The sequence below is a fragment of the Podarcis pityusensis genome (assembly GCF_964106645.2).
Source record: "Podarcis pityusensis genome assembly, chromosome: 5".
Taxonomy (NCBI): domain Eukaryota; kingdom Metazoa; phylum Chordata; class Lepidosauria; order Squamata; family Lacertidae; genus Podarcis; species Podarcis pityusensis.
Window position 1 is genome coordinate 78,372,091 of NC_138032.1, and position 15,631 is coordinate 78,387,721.

Sequence of the window (15,631 nt, forward strand, 5' to 3'; positions counted from 1 at the left end):
TGTTCCATTCATTGGTCATCCGAGTACGATGGGGTGGAATGCACACACAGAGACACGGCTCCAAGTCAGCCTGCCACACCACGGAAATCAAAATGGCCGTGCAGTCATGGGATCTGCCTGTCTGTGCTGCCACAGGGTGACCTGATTTCTCCACTTACACTTCGGTAAGGAGGACAGATGGCATTGTGCTTATGAGAGGATTATCACATGGCAAATCCATGTTCTTATCCCTTGCCAGGCAGAAGGTGAGTCAAAGGGAAATTGTGAACTAAGTTTCCCCCCGCAACTGAAGACAGTGACGGGAAATGAGGTTCAATGGTATGACTCATTAGCAGAGATGTTGGAAGGTATGGAGTTATCTGACCTCTGCACTATCTGAAGGCAGCCCTGTACAGGGAGGGTTTTTTAACGTTTAATGTTTTAATATGTTTTTATATATGTTGGAAGTCACCCAGAGTGGCTAGGGCAACCCAGTCATATGAGCAGGGTATAAATAGTACTGTTGTGGTGGTTGTTGTTAATAGGAAATCCCTATTTTCATTCGAGAAATGTTGGAGGGTATGATAGGCTTGTTGGGTGTTTTTCATGATAGCTGTTTATTTACAAATATACATTATATAAAGATATTTTTTTTTGTGAGGGAGGCACCAAGTACCCATACAGAGCTAAGCCACTTTCTTTTTAGCTGAACACATGCATATTATTATTATTATTATTATTATTATTATTATTTAGGACATCCATATTTTCATTGGAGAAACGTTGAAGGGCATGATAGGTTTGTAGGGTGCTTTTCATATTATTATTATTATTATTATTATTATTATACCACCCTATACCTGGAGGTCTCAGGGCGGTTCACAAAACAAAATCAAAATAAAGGTAAAGGTAAAGGGACCCCTGACCATTAGGTTTAGTCGTGACCAACTTTGGGGTTGCGGCGCTCATCTTGCTTTACTGGCCAAGGGAGCCGGCGTACAGCTTCCAGGTCATGTGGCCAGCATGACTAAGCTGCTTCTGGTGCACCAGAGCAGTGCATGGAAATGCAGTTTACCTTCCCGCCAGAGTGGTACCTATTTATCTACTTGTACTTTGACATGCTTTCGAACTTCTAGGTTGGCAGGAGCAGGGACGGAGCAATGGGAGCTCACCCTGTCCCAGGGATTCAAACCGCCGACCTTCTGATCGACAAGTCCTAGGCTCTGTGGTTTAACCCACAGCGCCACCCGCGTCCCAAAAAATCAAAATACCAAACCACAAAATACGTAATCAAAATAAAAACAACGACAGCCCAATAACCCCCCTCCAAAAAGAGCCACATTTTAAAAGGGCATAGGATGTCAATAAAATCATCCAAAGGCCTGGTGAAAAAGGAACGTTTTTGCCTGATGGCTAAAGGTGTATAATGAAGGCACCAGGTGAACCTCCCTGGGGAGAGCATTCCACAGACAGGGAGCTACTGCAGAGAAGGTCCATTCTCGTGTTGCCACCCTCTGGACTTCTCGTGGAGAAGGCACACAAAGAAGGGCCTCAGAAGATGATCAGGGTCTAGGTAGGTTCATATGGAAAGAGGCAGTCCTTGTGGTATTGCAGTCCTGAGCCATTTAAGGCTTTATAGCTCAAAATCAGCACTTTGAATTGGACCCGGAAACTAATTGGTAGCCAGTGCAGTCGGACCAAGATAGTTCAATCTGCAAGCATGCCACAAATATGTTTGATGCAAAGTGGGTCAGGGCAATGGGGCTGCTCATACCTCTGGATTCGGCAGCCCTCTGCTGGTTAGTTTTTGAACTACTGTTCACCCCACCCACACCGTGAAATGAAAGTGAGTGAATCACAGAGATAAGTGCTTAAAGGCCATTCATTGCCGTGTAGAATTCCCCAGTACTGAAACTGCTTTACTCAGAAGGAAATCTAATAAAAGATCTGCAAACATGCCACAGTTGGAAGTAAGTCCTGGAACTTACTTTTGAGTAGACCTGTATTGTGTTACATACACCTTTGTGCAAATTAACTGAAACAAAGCATGTTTTCTATCTTACTCGTAATCCTGTGCTCAAAATACAGTGGTACTTCGGGTTACAGATGCTTCAGGTTACAGACTCCACTAACCCAGAAATAGTACCTCGGGTTAAGAACTTTTCTTTACACTGAGAGCCAGTGTGGTGTAGTGGTTAAGAGTGATAGTCTCGTAATGTGGGGAACCGGGTTCGCGTCTCTGCTCCTCCACATGCAGCTGCTGGGTGACCTTGGGCCAGTCACACTTCTCTGAAGTCTCTCAGCCCCACTCACCTCACAGAGTGTTTGTTGTGGGGGAGGAAGGGAAAGGAGAATGTTAGCCGCTTTGAGACTCCTTAAAGGGAGTGAAAGGCGGGATATCAAATCCAAACTCTTCTTCTTCTTCTTCTTCAGGATGAGATCACGCGGCAGCAGAGTGGCAGAAGCGGGAGGCCCCATTAGCTAAAGTTGTACCTCAGGTTAAGAACAGTTTCAGGTTAAGAATAGACCTCCAGAATGAATTAAGTTCTTAACCCAAGGTACCACTGTAAACACGAAAAGTCAGTTGATCATTATGGTGTCAGAAGCCTGCAGCCAATAGAAGGAATGATGTGCTCGCCACAATATATTGAGGTTCTACGAAACAGAGTTATTCCAGAGCTGGAAAAGCGGTATCCTGACGGTACTGGGATATTGCAGCAGGACCTAACCCCCGTCACACATCGAAAGTGATGAAGGGATTCATGACAGAGCAGCAAATACAGTACTTGATTGGCCAGGGAATTCCCCATACGTAAGTCCCATTGAGAATTTGTGGGCTATATGCAAAAGTCGCCTCTGTGCTGTAGACTGTACGACGATGGAGAAGCTCATTCAGGCGCTGATTCAAGTGTGGTACAGGGATCCGAAAATCAACAGTGACTGTTTGAAACTAGTAGACTCCATGCCTAACCGTGTTCAAATGCTGCTTAAAAATAGCAGAGGTCATATCCATTACTAATGTACGTGTTTGTGAGTTTTGTACAATAAACTACACTGTTTGTTTCAATTAATTTGCACAAGGGTGTAGGTAAAAGAGAGCTAGGGTGGTACGGAGTGAGTAATGGAGAAGAAAAAGGGAGGGGTGAGTTCAATTCCCAATTTCCCATGAATGGCACTTAGGCTTTCCTAGTTTACTCAGGAGGAAGTCTCATTGAACTCAGTAGGACTTACTTCTGAGTATAGGATTGGTCTATAAAGGAGCTTGGTTCAATTATTCACTTTACTCTAAGCTACCTCCTAGTTGCCAGTGAAAATAACATTGGGTAACCCCCTTGTATGCAGCCCTGAGCTCTTTGAAGGAAGCATAGGATAGAAATATGAAAATTAATTTAGTGAAACTGATTTCAGTGAGATGACCAGCCCTCTTAGCGGCGGCAGAGCAAAAACGAAGAATGGAATCTGATGCTTTTGGAGTGGAAACAAGTTGATTGGTGAGAAAGCTCAATAGCAACAGATCTTCACTGAACAAATTCCAAAATAAAACAAGAACCTCTGGATATGCGGGCACAGTATTGGGCACTGGGCACAGACGCACGCCATCACCACTGGTTTGGGGGCTGCGCTCGGGCTCCCAACTGGCTCCCAGATTCACTGGCTGGGCCGCTGGGGCATGAAGTGGCAACAGTTTATGTCCCTGATAATGGCAAGAATTGAGTCCCAAGGGCCCCCCAGACGCCTTGATCATCCAGCTTGGGGGGGGGGGGATGATTTGGGCAAAGGAATTGACTTAATGTGGGTAATAATAATAATAATAATTATTTACCGTATTTTTCCATGTATAACATGCCCCCGTGTATAAGACGCTATTTTGGGGGGCTCCAATTTAAGAAAATGGGGAGAATGGCCCAGAGTTGTTGAGCTTTTTAAAGGGGGGAATACATCGCAAGATCTGTCTACCATCTGTCCCCTTGTCGGCAGAAGCCGCAAATCACCCGCCCAATTGCCAAGGCGAAATCGGCACCAGCACATGACGCAGCCACAATAACACGCACAATAGCCGCTGACAATCAGCGTTGCACCAACCAATCCAAAGTCCTACCAATGTACTGTCTGTGTATAAGACGCCCTCCATTTTGAAACATTATTTTTTAATAAAAGATTCTGAATTCCATAACGTTGTGGCCTGTTTCGATCCCAACCAGACTTAGTGGTCTTTTATTTATCTGGGATTGGGGTCTGGAGAGCATGATGCAAGGATAGCAGAGCCATGACACCGACAGGGCAAGATACTCTGGGTGCATTCAGACACAGGAACAGTGCATCAGTTTTCCTAATTATAATGCTAACACTTCTGCCCTGTTTTCTAGTGTTATTTTCACACCGCAGTACTTGTTGCAATAGAGGTATGCGGGTGGCGCTGTGGGTTAAACCACAGAGCCTAGGGCTTGCCGATCAGAAGGTCGGCGGTTTGAATCCCCTCGACGGAGTGAGCTCCCGTTGCTTGGTCCCTGCTCCTGCCAACCTAGCAGTTCAAAAGCACATCAATGTGCAAGTAGATAAATAGGTACCACTCTGGCAGGAAGATAAACAGTGTTTCCGTGTGCTGCTCTGGTTCACCAGAAGCTGCTTAGTCATGCTGGCCACATGACCCGGAAGCTGTACACCGGCTCCCTCGGCCAGTAAAGTGAGATGAGCGCCGCAACCCTAATGGTCAGGGGTGCCTTTACCTTCTACTTGTTGCAATAAGGAATTGTGGCTTTGGGGCCAATATACTGGAATGTCACACTAAATTTCATTCATGTACATGTAGTGTGGAAAAACCACAAACTTCATGCGATGTTCCTACATCTCTATATTCCCCTATGACTCCCCCATGAAAACAACAGGAAAGGGTTGCTTGCCAGCATACGGTCTGCAAATTTCATCCCTTCACTCCCACAATTCTCTGGGGCTGCAAACAGACACAACCATGCACAATGTTGCGGAATGCAAATAACCTGCTGAAACTGAGTTTTTGGAACCCCCAGTTAGAAATCCAGATGTCAACGTCACTCAAGAATACCCTGTGAATGGATGGAGAAAGTTTAATGAGGGGATGAAGGCGGGAAGGGTGAGCTCAAAGCCATGTGCGTTTATGAAATGTGTGTGCCCAAATCTTCTGAAACTTTCACTTCAGTTGAGAGGAAGTGGTCCAACAGGAAGAGGTATGTTTGGATGTCTGGATCTCTGACAAGGCACACAGTTGTGTCGCTTGGCACTTCTGGTATTAATCTCTGTAAGACAAAGAGGTGGAGAATGTTCAACTGAAAGAATTTAGCATACATGTTAAGACATTTCTCCTCATGCTCTAGCTTAAGCCACGCTCCCTTAACTTAAAAAAGCTATAAATCTAGCTCTGGCCCTGTGCAGCAGAGAATAATTATTTCCCCTCTTCTGTATGACAGTCCTTCCGGAACTTGCAGAGCAACCTCAGTCTTTTCTTCTCCTGTTTCCAGAACTTATCTTCAGTCTTTCTTGTTCTTCCCTATTCCTGTTTGTCTAAATCCCATGATGTGAAATGTTGAGGGCAATGACTTTTCATAAAGTAACTGATTAAATAGATATAGATGATATAGATATATAGATATAGATATATAGACATATAGACATATAGACATATAGATACAGTGGTAAGGTAAAGGTAAGGGACCCCTGACCATTAGGTCCAGTTGTGGCCGACTCTGGGGTTGCAGCACTTATCACTCTTTATTGGCCGAGGGAGCTGGCGTACAGCTTCCAGGTCATGTGGCCGGCATGACTAAGCTGCTTCTGGCAAACCAGAGCAGCGTACAGAAATGCCATTTACCTTCCCGCAAGAGCAGTACCTATTTATCTACATGCACTTTGATGTGCTTTTGAACTGCTAGGTTGGCAGGAGCAGGGACCGAGCAATGGGAGCTCACCCCGTCATGGGGATTCGAACTGCCGACCTTCTGATCGGCAAGTCCTTGGCTCTGTGGTTTAACCCACAGCGCCACCCGCGTTCCACAGATACAGTTGTACCTTGGGTTAATAACTTAATTTGTTCTGGAGGTCTGTTATTAACCTGAAACTGTTCTTAACCTGAGGTACCACTTTAGCTAATGAGGCCTCCCACTGCCGCCGCCGTGCAATTTCTGTTCTCATCCTGAAGCAAAGTTCTTAACCTGAGGTACTATTTCTGGGTTAGCGGAGTCTGTAACCTGAAGCATCTGTGACCCAAGGTACCACTGTATGGACATTCTCCTTAAAAAGTAGTACCCAAAGTGAGCTCTGCTCTGTTCCAGCTCCTGCCAACCTAGCAGTTTGAAAGCATACCAGTGCAAGTAGATAAATAGGTACCGCTGTGGCGGGAAGGTAAATGGCATTTCTGTGAGCTCTGGCACTCGTCCAGTTGCGCCAGAAGCAGTTTAGTCATGCTGGCCACATGACTAGGAAACTGTCTGTGGACAAACACCAGCTCCCTCACCTGAAGCGAGATGAGTGCAGCACCCCATAGTTGAACTCGACTGGACCTAACCGTCCAGGAGTCCTTGACCTAAGCTTTACCTTTACATCAGAAAAACCTGATGTCATGCAATTGCAGTAATTTATAGCTACCATCACAGTTTTGGGATGGTATTTCCTATGCCATCCATACTGAAAATTTTATGAGTTAGGAAGCAACAAATGGCATGAGGCTTGGCTCCATGAACGAGTGGGTTGTGAGTGGCTACTGCTTCCATTTCCCTTAGTCTCATATACAATTATACAAGGGATTATTATTATGACCAGAATGTAATTGAGATCAATAAGATTTTGGAACACAGAAACAAGGAAAATAATCAAATCATCAATTCTAGCACGTGGGGGGGGGCACCTTACCTGAATTATATAATTTGGTTAAATGATTGATATTGGTAATTGTATTATAAATTGGTATTGTTATAATGAGGCTATTATTGGGTTATAATTGAAAATCAATAAAAAATTATTATCACAATAAAAAAAAAGTTCCTTTAGTTTCATTCTAGTTTCTGTCAGTGGGCGTTTGGTGTGGTTTGCATTAAGGAATGCCCGGCGGACAACCATATCTTTGTTCATCATTTAACAAAAGCATACTTCTCTTGTGATGTGCAGTCTTCATTTTGTGGCAGCAAATTCTTCTACTTTTAGGACCTAGGGAATGATTTAAAAAAATGTTGCTGATAAATATTAGGGGAAAATATAGATAGATACCGGTAGATAGATAGATAGATAATAGATAATAAGTTGTGAAAGCATCAAACAGCACTTCAGACAAGTTTGTTCTGAATCCTGGTAGGGTGCAGTAAATAACTAAAATCATATACAGTGACTAACAGAACAGAAATTTTAAATTCTTACAGCAAAACTTTGCAGCTCCCGCCTTGATCAGTTGCTCTAATAAGAATGATGCCGTTTCCAAGGGAGCAGTTCTAGAACTTTGGAGATGGAATGCAATTATTGATGAATCCTACAGGCTATAGAGCTGCCTGCTACAGAGAGGCCCAGAAATTCAACAATGTAGCAACAAGGGAGAACTTCAGGATGGATATGCCACACATGTTAAGCCTTGCATGGCCTCAGCCTGGAGGATAGAACCAGCATTGCTTAGCTTCGGCAAATGAAGGTCTTCTGAGCACTCCCATCCTCACAGCTGTAGAATTGCCACCTTAAGAACAGATGCACTTTTATAGGGGCAGTGGATGAAGGTGGAAGCTGAAGTGTTTTGCTGTAAGAATTTGAAATGTCTGTTTTGGAACCCAAAACCCCACACTGGATTTCTCCCCCAGAGGCGAAGGCTGTTAAGAAGAAAAATATGAAAGGAAGCTGGTTGACGTAGAACTCTTTATTAACAGAGGATGGTAATCAATTAAAGCTTAAGAACTATGATGAAATTAAAAATCAACTTTTGGGATAGCTAGAGTACCACCAACTCTTCGAAACATTGAAGCAGTGGCGTAGCGTGGGGGGTGCAGGGGGGGCCGGCCACACCGGGCGCAACTTCTGGGGGTTAGGGTTAGGGGGCGCAAATCCACGGGTTAGGGGGTGCAAATTACTTGCCTTGCCCCGGGTGCTGACAACCCACGCTACGCCACTGCATTGAAGCAAGATTAAAAAAACGGTTTTGTCACTGAGCCCTCTAAATTCGAAAGAGAATTACTAAACAATAATACTAAGATAATTTCAAAGGTGTAGTGACTCCTCCTTGACTGGGAAGTCAAGGAGGAGGTGGTTAAGGCAGTGGTGATAAAATGGGCTCAGGACATAGGTCACAGTATCCCGATGAGTGAGTGGGAAACTCTACGGAAAGCAAATATGAACTTCACAGCATGTTATACCGTTAAAGAAAATCTGATGAAGATGCAATTGAGAAGGTATTTTACTCCATCAAAACTCTCAAAGATGTATAAAGATATCTCAAATAAATGCTGGCGGTGTGGGGAATTTGAAGGAGATATGTATCACATGTGGTGGACATGCAGAAAAATTAAAGAGTTTTGGAATCTCATTTATGATGAGATGAAAAAGATCTTCAAATTAACATTCTTTAAAAAACCAGAAGCCTTCTTGCTTGGGATGTTAGGTAAAGATATACCAAAAAATGTAAAAGAAATCTTTCTATATGCAACAGCCGCAGCCCAAATACTGATTGCAATGTACTGGAAAGGGGGGAAAGTACCATCTTTATTGGAATGGCAGAATAAATTATTAGAATACGCAGAAATGGCACAGTTGACTAATAGAATAAGAGGTAAAACAAAACAATCATTTATTCAAAAATGGGATATGTTTAAGAGATATTTACAAAAACATAATAGTGGTATAATATCTATGGCAACATTTGAATGACCCCTGTGTAAATTAACAAACAAGAAATAAGAAAAACTGGTATGACTGTTTTAGGAAAGTATAAGAAAATATAAAAAGATTAAGGTAATAATGATAAGTACATTTGACATTAGAAAGGTAAAATACATCGGGAAATGATGGGAAGTCTATTATATCTTTGTAAGAAGTAAGGACAAAAGAGATTATATAAGTTTGAACCAATTTATTTCTGTAAATTTACATAAGATTGTTTGTACAAGATTGTTTTCTTTTTTCTTTACCTAATATTGTTTATGATATCTACGAATTTCAATAAAGTATCAAAAGAAAGCAAGCAAGAAAGAAATGTCTGTTTTGTTAGTTACTTCTCTCTCTCTCTCTCTCATCTATCTAGAGAGTTATGTCAGTTATGAACAAGATAGGAAGGGCTTTGGCTTATTTAGTCAGCATTTATCCTGATTTGCTTACACAGAGGTTAGATTATATCCATTCCTTATTGAGCATTTGTTCAGACTTGCTTGCAGGGCGGTTATACGACAATAAGCATTCATCCTGCATTTGCTTAACGGATGCTTATGCATCTTCCTGTTATTCATTCATCCCACACTTAACCATGCATTTTCCCGTCACTTTCCTAACTGCAATACGTCTCATCATTTTTTTAAAAAAGTGGATTTGTTGCGCTCGGGTGATGGAGCATTTTAGTGCACTCAGATAGCACAAACCTAAATGCACAGTATGTGCTTGAATCCCTCCTGGAAATTGGTGTGCTCTAGCACCCTAGTGCAACAAATCCACTTTAAAAGGGAGAGAGAGAGAGTTGGGCACAAAGCATGCTAGATGCAAAGAGCCAAGAGGCAGAGGGATTGAGCCACTATGAATAACCAATACATACACAAGACGTAACCGGCTGTGCTTTTGAATAAATAAAGTATACTATTCATTGTATCAAATTGTAGATTTCAAGATCTCATAAATTTCAATGAAAAAAGCAGAAGACCCAGTGGATCAGTTCATTCTCTAGTCAGTTCATGCATAAGGCCCATACATGTATATTAGCCTTATTTTGCCATCCTAGGCTTCATCAGGAGAACAGGCTCATATGTAATATTACAGGATAGTGGATCTTATAGCATAGTAATGGTTACAGTCTGTAACAACCCTTCATGTGGATTATTGGACTCTATGAACAGACAGGTGGAATAGACACTTATACATGTAAGACCTTATGCATGAACTGACTAGAGAATGAACTGATCCACTGGGTCTTCTGCTTTTTCATTGAAATTTATGAGACGTTGAAATCTACAGTTTGATACAATGAATAGTATACTTTATTTATTCAAAAGTACAGCCGGTCAGGTCTTGTGTGTTTATTATGTTTCACGTAACCATAGGTTTGTTGTTGTTGTTTTACTATGAATAACCAGCCAAGAATGAAAATCTGTAATGTACGTAAAGAAAGATAAGGATGAAAGATTGGTGACAAACTTCGCTCCCTCTGCGAGCAAACTTAGTCTTATAGAAGTACAGCAAATATTTATTTTTAAGGGGTTGCCTCTGGCACATGAAGCTAGCCAAATGAGGCCACAGAATTATGAGTTTCACTTGTGAAGAAAACTGGGCGATGGTTGGCTGGCAGGCAGGCACTCTGAAATGAGGGCACCTCTTAGGTCGTGAGGAGACATGGCAGCGTTTTGTTGTTGCCATTCCTACTTATGAAATAGCAAAAAAACAAAACAAAAACAGGTGTTGTAGAGGTTAAATTCTAGGCTCATATTCTGAAGACTGCAGAAGGAAGCCCAGCACTGTGGCCTGGAGAAACAGAGGATGTGTAGCTTTCCGTGATTTTACTCAGATTGCCATCAGAAATGCATCTTTAACACAACTAATTATTATTTTTTAAGTTTCTTAAGCTGTTTTCAGTGTATTTTAAATGCTCGTCACCCACCCTGGGAACCACAATTTTCAGAATATTCACTGGTGAAATAATGGTTCTTTATCTTTGGCAGTCTGAGGGCAATTTCCCCATTCCCCATGTTTTGGTTATTCTTTTCACGCATATCACTAGTTATGAGGTATACAAAATAATCCCCATAAGTTCCGATATACTTCTCTTTGCTCTTTTCAGTCACTGGTATGCTGCTTCTCCACAAGATTGTGTCCAAAGCAACTTGCAAGATAACATTTTATTTTATTTTTTTAAGTACAATTCAGAATATAATATGAAACACAGACCACCTGAATGAAACTCATGGACCATTGGTGGTCTGTATACCACTGTTTTTGGGAACCCCTGACATAAACAATTGCAGATATCAATCACAGAATCAATATAATATAAAAAGAAAGCATATGGAACAAAAAAAATACAAGCAGGCTAATAATTTTATGCCAACCATGAACAAATAATGGAGCAGATGTTTGAATCTTGTCGTAAGTTCCACCCTGTTCCCCATGCTAGAACCTGAAATAGCCTATTTGGGCATAGGATATTCATTTATTTAAAAATAAACCAATATTTATTTGATCTGAATATATTATAAAATATATTTTATAAGTATATTTAATATAAATATTAATTGCACTTTCATATAAAGTATCATTCAGACTAAAAAAAAACACATTATGACAGCTAACGCATTGGTAAGAGCTGCTTGGCAAAGGATCTCAGGTTTGAAAGGCCTGTGCGAATAATCAGACATCTAAAAATGAGCAAGTGCCGTATTGGCCCGACTATAAGCCGTACCCTCAAATAATTTGCACCTTTAAAGTTCAAGACTTATTTGCTGGACTGGGTCGGAGAGACTTTTGGCGCAACCCGGCAAATAAGTCCTTGTGAAAATAAAGCCCTGCCAAGTTTTCCCAGCTGTGGAGTCCATAGCTTACCTGCACTTTCAGCTGAAAAGGTCCCGAGGCAGAGAATCAAGATGGCTAGGAAGCCGAGGAGTTTCAAAAACTTCATGGTTCTACCCGGCTGCAGACTGTCACCCAAAGAGACTCAGGCAGTCGTTGCTGTTCACCAACAGCGATGCAACGTTTATTTATCGGGGCGGCCCGGTATGATAAAACATGATTGCTGTAGGAGCCTCGGCCTTTGTACTGGTCTATTCAGGATTAACAGATAGCCAACCCTTGCTCCCACGCTCAGAGCTGGATGTCTGCCAATATATATATATCTATATCATAAAGCAGTTTCACTGCTCAGATCGGGGATTTTGGGACTAATAAATCAAACCCCGCTTCCCTGACAGGGAAGGCGGAAAGAGAGGGAGGCCTTGCGAGGGGAAAAGGTCTACTTGTTTCACAAGCCTGGAGACTTTTATAGGATTCAGGGAGGACAATTGCTTTCTCCAATCAGGAGACTACAGTTCCCATAAACTCTGTCCCTTGACAGAGGGAGTGATGTTTTTCACCAATTTTTCATCCTTGATTATCCTTGATTATGTACATTATAGAAGCAGGACATTCCAGGATCGCATCAGAAACCAGGACAGCCTCTGTCAATCCAGGACTCTCCCTGGAAAACAGTGACACTTGGAGGGTCTGAGATGTATAGTGTTAAGTTGTGGGTGAACATATCAGACGACACAGCAATTCTTCAAACAGTTCTTGTTTATTCACAGGCCAGAACAGAACTGAACCGAAGGCTTCAGTCAGCCTGCTTATATAGAGCTCCAGTGCAACGTAACTGTAACAATTTTCTAAAACTATCCAATCACTGAACGTCACTTTCGATCCCCTATTTGCATAACTATCTACAGTATCCCCCTGCTGGGGGGTGAGAACTTCAGTACATAACATATAGCTTTATTCCATAGCAGTAGTCATACTTCAGCCCACCAGATATTTTAAACTGTAACTCGCACTGTCCCTTCATCTGGTTGTAAATATTAAGATTATACCAGCAAGAATGATTCTTTCGGGGGGGGGGGGAGATTTAAATCAAGTCTTACTGACTAGTGATTTAAATCGATTAGATTTCAATCAAATCCACCCTGGTGGCAAGCAATCCTGTGTACATTGAAGCATGTGCAACACACAATCATCTAATGCCAGTAGGCTTTTTCCGCGTGCAGAAACCTATTCCCACAATGGATCACTCTGGTAGAGAGAATATTATCATTACCATATTGGCCCAAATATAAGCCACACCGGCAAATAAGCCGCACCTCAAAATTCAAGAGGAAAAAAAGACAATACCCGAATATAAGCCTCTCCCTTAAAATTGGTTTACAGGCTGAAAATTGATGCGGTTGGTAGAATCATAACTCCAAGCCAATTTGAGCCTTTGATCTTGCAAGTCTGCAAAATCGCTAAAATCGCAAAATGATATTCAGTTGCAACAATTCCGCAGGCTCTCACACCCGTAAATGGCAAATGAACAGTCTTAAGCTTGCAAATCGGCAATAAAACTTTCGTTGTTGTTCCGCTTTACTGTATGTCTGTTTCAGCAGCGATATCATAAAAGCCAATTTTTCTAAGGTCCTGAATTTGGAAAAGAGGTGTGGCTTATATTCGGGCCAATAAGGTATTTAATCTTAATTTTTACTGTGCATTATAGAATAGTACAACAGGTGACAGGGGGCGGGAAATGAACATCATATATTAATTTATTAAACCAACAAAAATAATATATACGGTCTTAACATCTTCTCTAAATCTGTCACTGCCGACAGAAATAATATTACCCATATTTCAATACATCTGTTTTCATATGATCCCCTCCCCCCCGGCACAAGTACATATTAGGTTAATTTATGACACTGTGGCATTCCAGGATCAGAGCATTATGAACTGTAAATAATAAAATTCTAAGACAGCACTATAATGTTGGAGTTTATGATTAACAGAAGGATTTGAACCTTTGCAAATACTTTTGTAAAGCACCTCCCGGGCTGAAGGCGTGCAGTCTCATCAGGATGGTGTCAAAGTCCAGAAGGCCATGCATAATGAGTGCTTTTAAAAAACAATGAAGTTCAAAATAAGGTGTGACAGTAGCACACCTTTCTTTGCTCAAAGGAGCACAGCCATTGTAGATGCCTATGATTCACAACCCATCAATGGTTTCAAGGGACTGGGGGTCAAAGCTTTCGTTTCCCCCTGTGGAACACTCAAATGCACCACAGACATTAAAGCTACAAGAAATTTTTGGAGGGTTTTTAAAAGGCATTTTCGGCACTATTTAACCCCTGTGGCTGGTTTTACAGGGCATTTGCCCAATTTCTGAAAACTAATCTGATGGCTCGTTTTTTGGCCTACGTGGAAACACGGCGTATGCAGCACCAAACTCTGCAGGGGGCAATTTGCAGGTGTTTTGTGCCGTTTTCGAGTGAATCAGACGTTGGAATTTTGGCAAAAACTGTGTCAGGGCACCTAGGGCTCATTTTGGGGCCCACCAGGAAATGCAGCACCTGCACCGGTTCACTCGAAAACGGCGCCAAACATCTGCAGATTGGCTACTGCAGCATTTAGTGGTGCGAACGCCATGTTTCTACGTAGGCCAGAAAATGAGCCATTGGCGCTCTGACCAGGGGGTCACGGTTTTCGCCAAAATTCCGACATCGTATATGATTGTGTATCATCTGACCCGTCTACTGCAATTATTAAGTTTGCAGATGACACTACCATAATGGGTTTAATAACAGGTGGAGACGAATCAGCGTATAGAGGGGAGGTCCAAAAAATATCTACATGGTGCCTAGGGAACAACTTGCACCTTAATATCAGAAAGACAAAGGAAATGGTGTTGGACTTTCGGAGGAAGAGAGAGCTAGCCCTGCTGTACATTGGGGAGGGCTGTGTGGAAAGAGTCTCTTCCTTTAAATTCCTAGGAGTTTACCTCAGTGAAAACCTTACTTGGAAAATCAATACAACCCAGGTGGTTAAGAAAGCTCAACAGAGACTCTATCTCCTCAGAGTATTGCGAAAGAACGATGTCAATCAACATTTGATGATCTCCTTCTACTGGTCCACAATAGAAAGTGTCTTTTCATACTGCATCATGGTGTGGTACACTGGTTTGACATCATCTAATAGGAAGTGCCTACAGAGGGTGGTGAATATAGCATAAGATATTATGGACTGTCCCATGAATCTGCTGGATGACATCACGGAAGAACGTTGCATCAGGAGAGTGAGGAAAATTCTTAGGGATGATTCACACCCTGGCCGGCACTTTCTTGATCTCCTGCCCTCAGGCAGAAGATATAGAAGCATGATTAGTTGCACCAACAGGGTAAAGAACAGCTTCTATCCATGGGCTGTTAGGCTGCTGAATGAAAAGATAACAACAGGGCAACTGACTTTCGGGTTTGGTGGATGTGCATCAGTAAACGAGGGGAATTAAGACTAAGAGAGCTGAGTGGGGGGTGCTCATGTAATCTCACTGTATACAAGTTGTACAAGTGACAATTTCAATTTCAATTCATTCAAAAATGGCACCAAACACCTGCAAATTGGCCACTGCCTACCAGGAAAAGCGACGTTTGCAGTGCCAAACGCTGCAGGTGGCCATTTGCAGGTGTTTGGCACCGTTGTCAAGGGAATCAGACATCAATTTATGGCCTACTGTGAAACGTGGCGTTCACAATGCCAGAGGTTGTAGGGAACACTTGCAGGTGTTTGGCGCCGTTTTGGAGTGAATCGGACGTTGTAATTTTGCCGAAAACCGTGACCTGCAGGTCAGGGTGCCGAGGCCTTTTTTTTTTGGCCTACCATAAAACGTGGTGTTTCCACCACCCAAAGTTGCAGGGGGCCATTTGCAGGTGTTTGGTGCCGTTTTCGAGTGAATCGGACGACG

At 42.3% G+C, this 15,631-nt stretch overlaps 1 long non-coding RNA gene across 1 annotated transcript; it reads right to left on the minus strand.

Moving 5' to 3' along the window:
- Positions 1 to 5,049: 5,049 nt before the first annotated feature.
- On the minus strand, positions 5,050 to 11,874 carry LOC308476932. Its single transcript, XR_013986223.1, has 3 exons — positions 11,719 to 11,874; positions 7,099 to 7,155; positions 5,050 to 5,252 (listed from the first exon to the last, which is right to left on the minus strand). It is a non-coding gene; the product is annotated as an uncharacterized lncRNA (long non-coding RNA).
- Between the last annotated feature and the right edge of the window lie 3,757 nt (positions 11,875 to 15,631).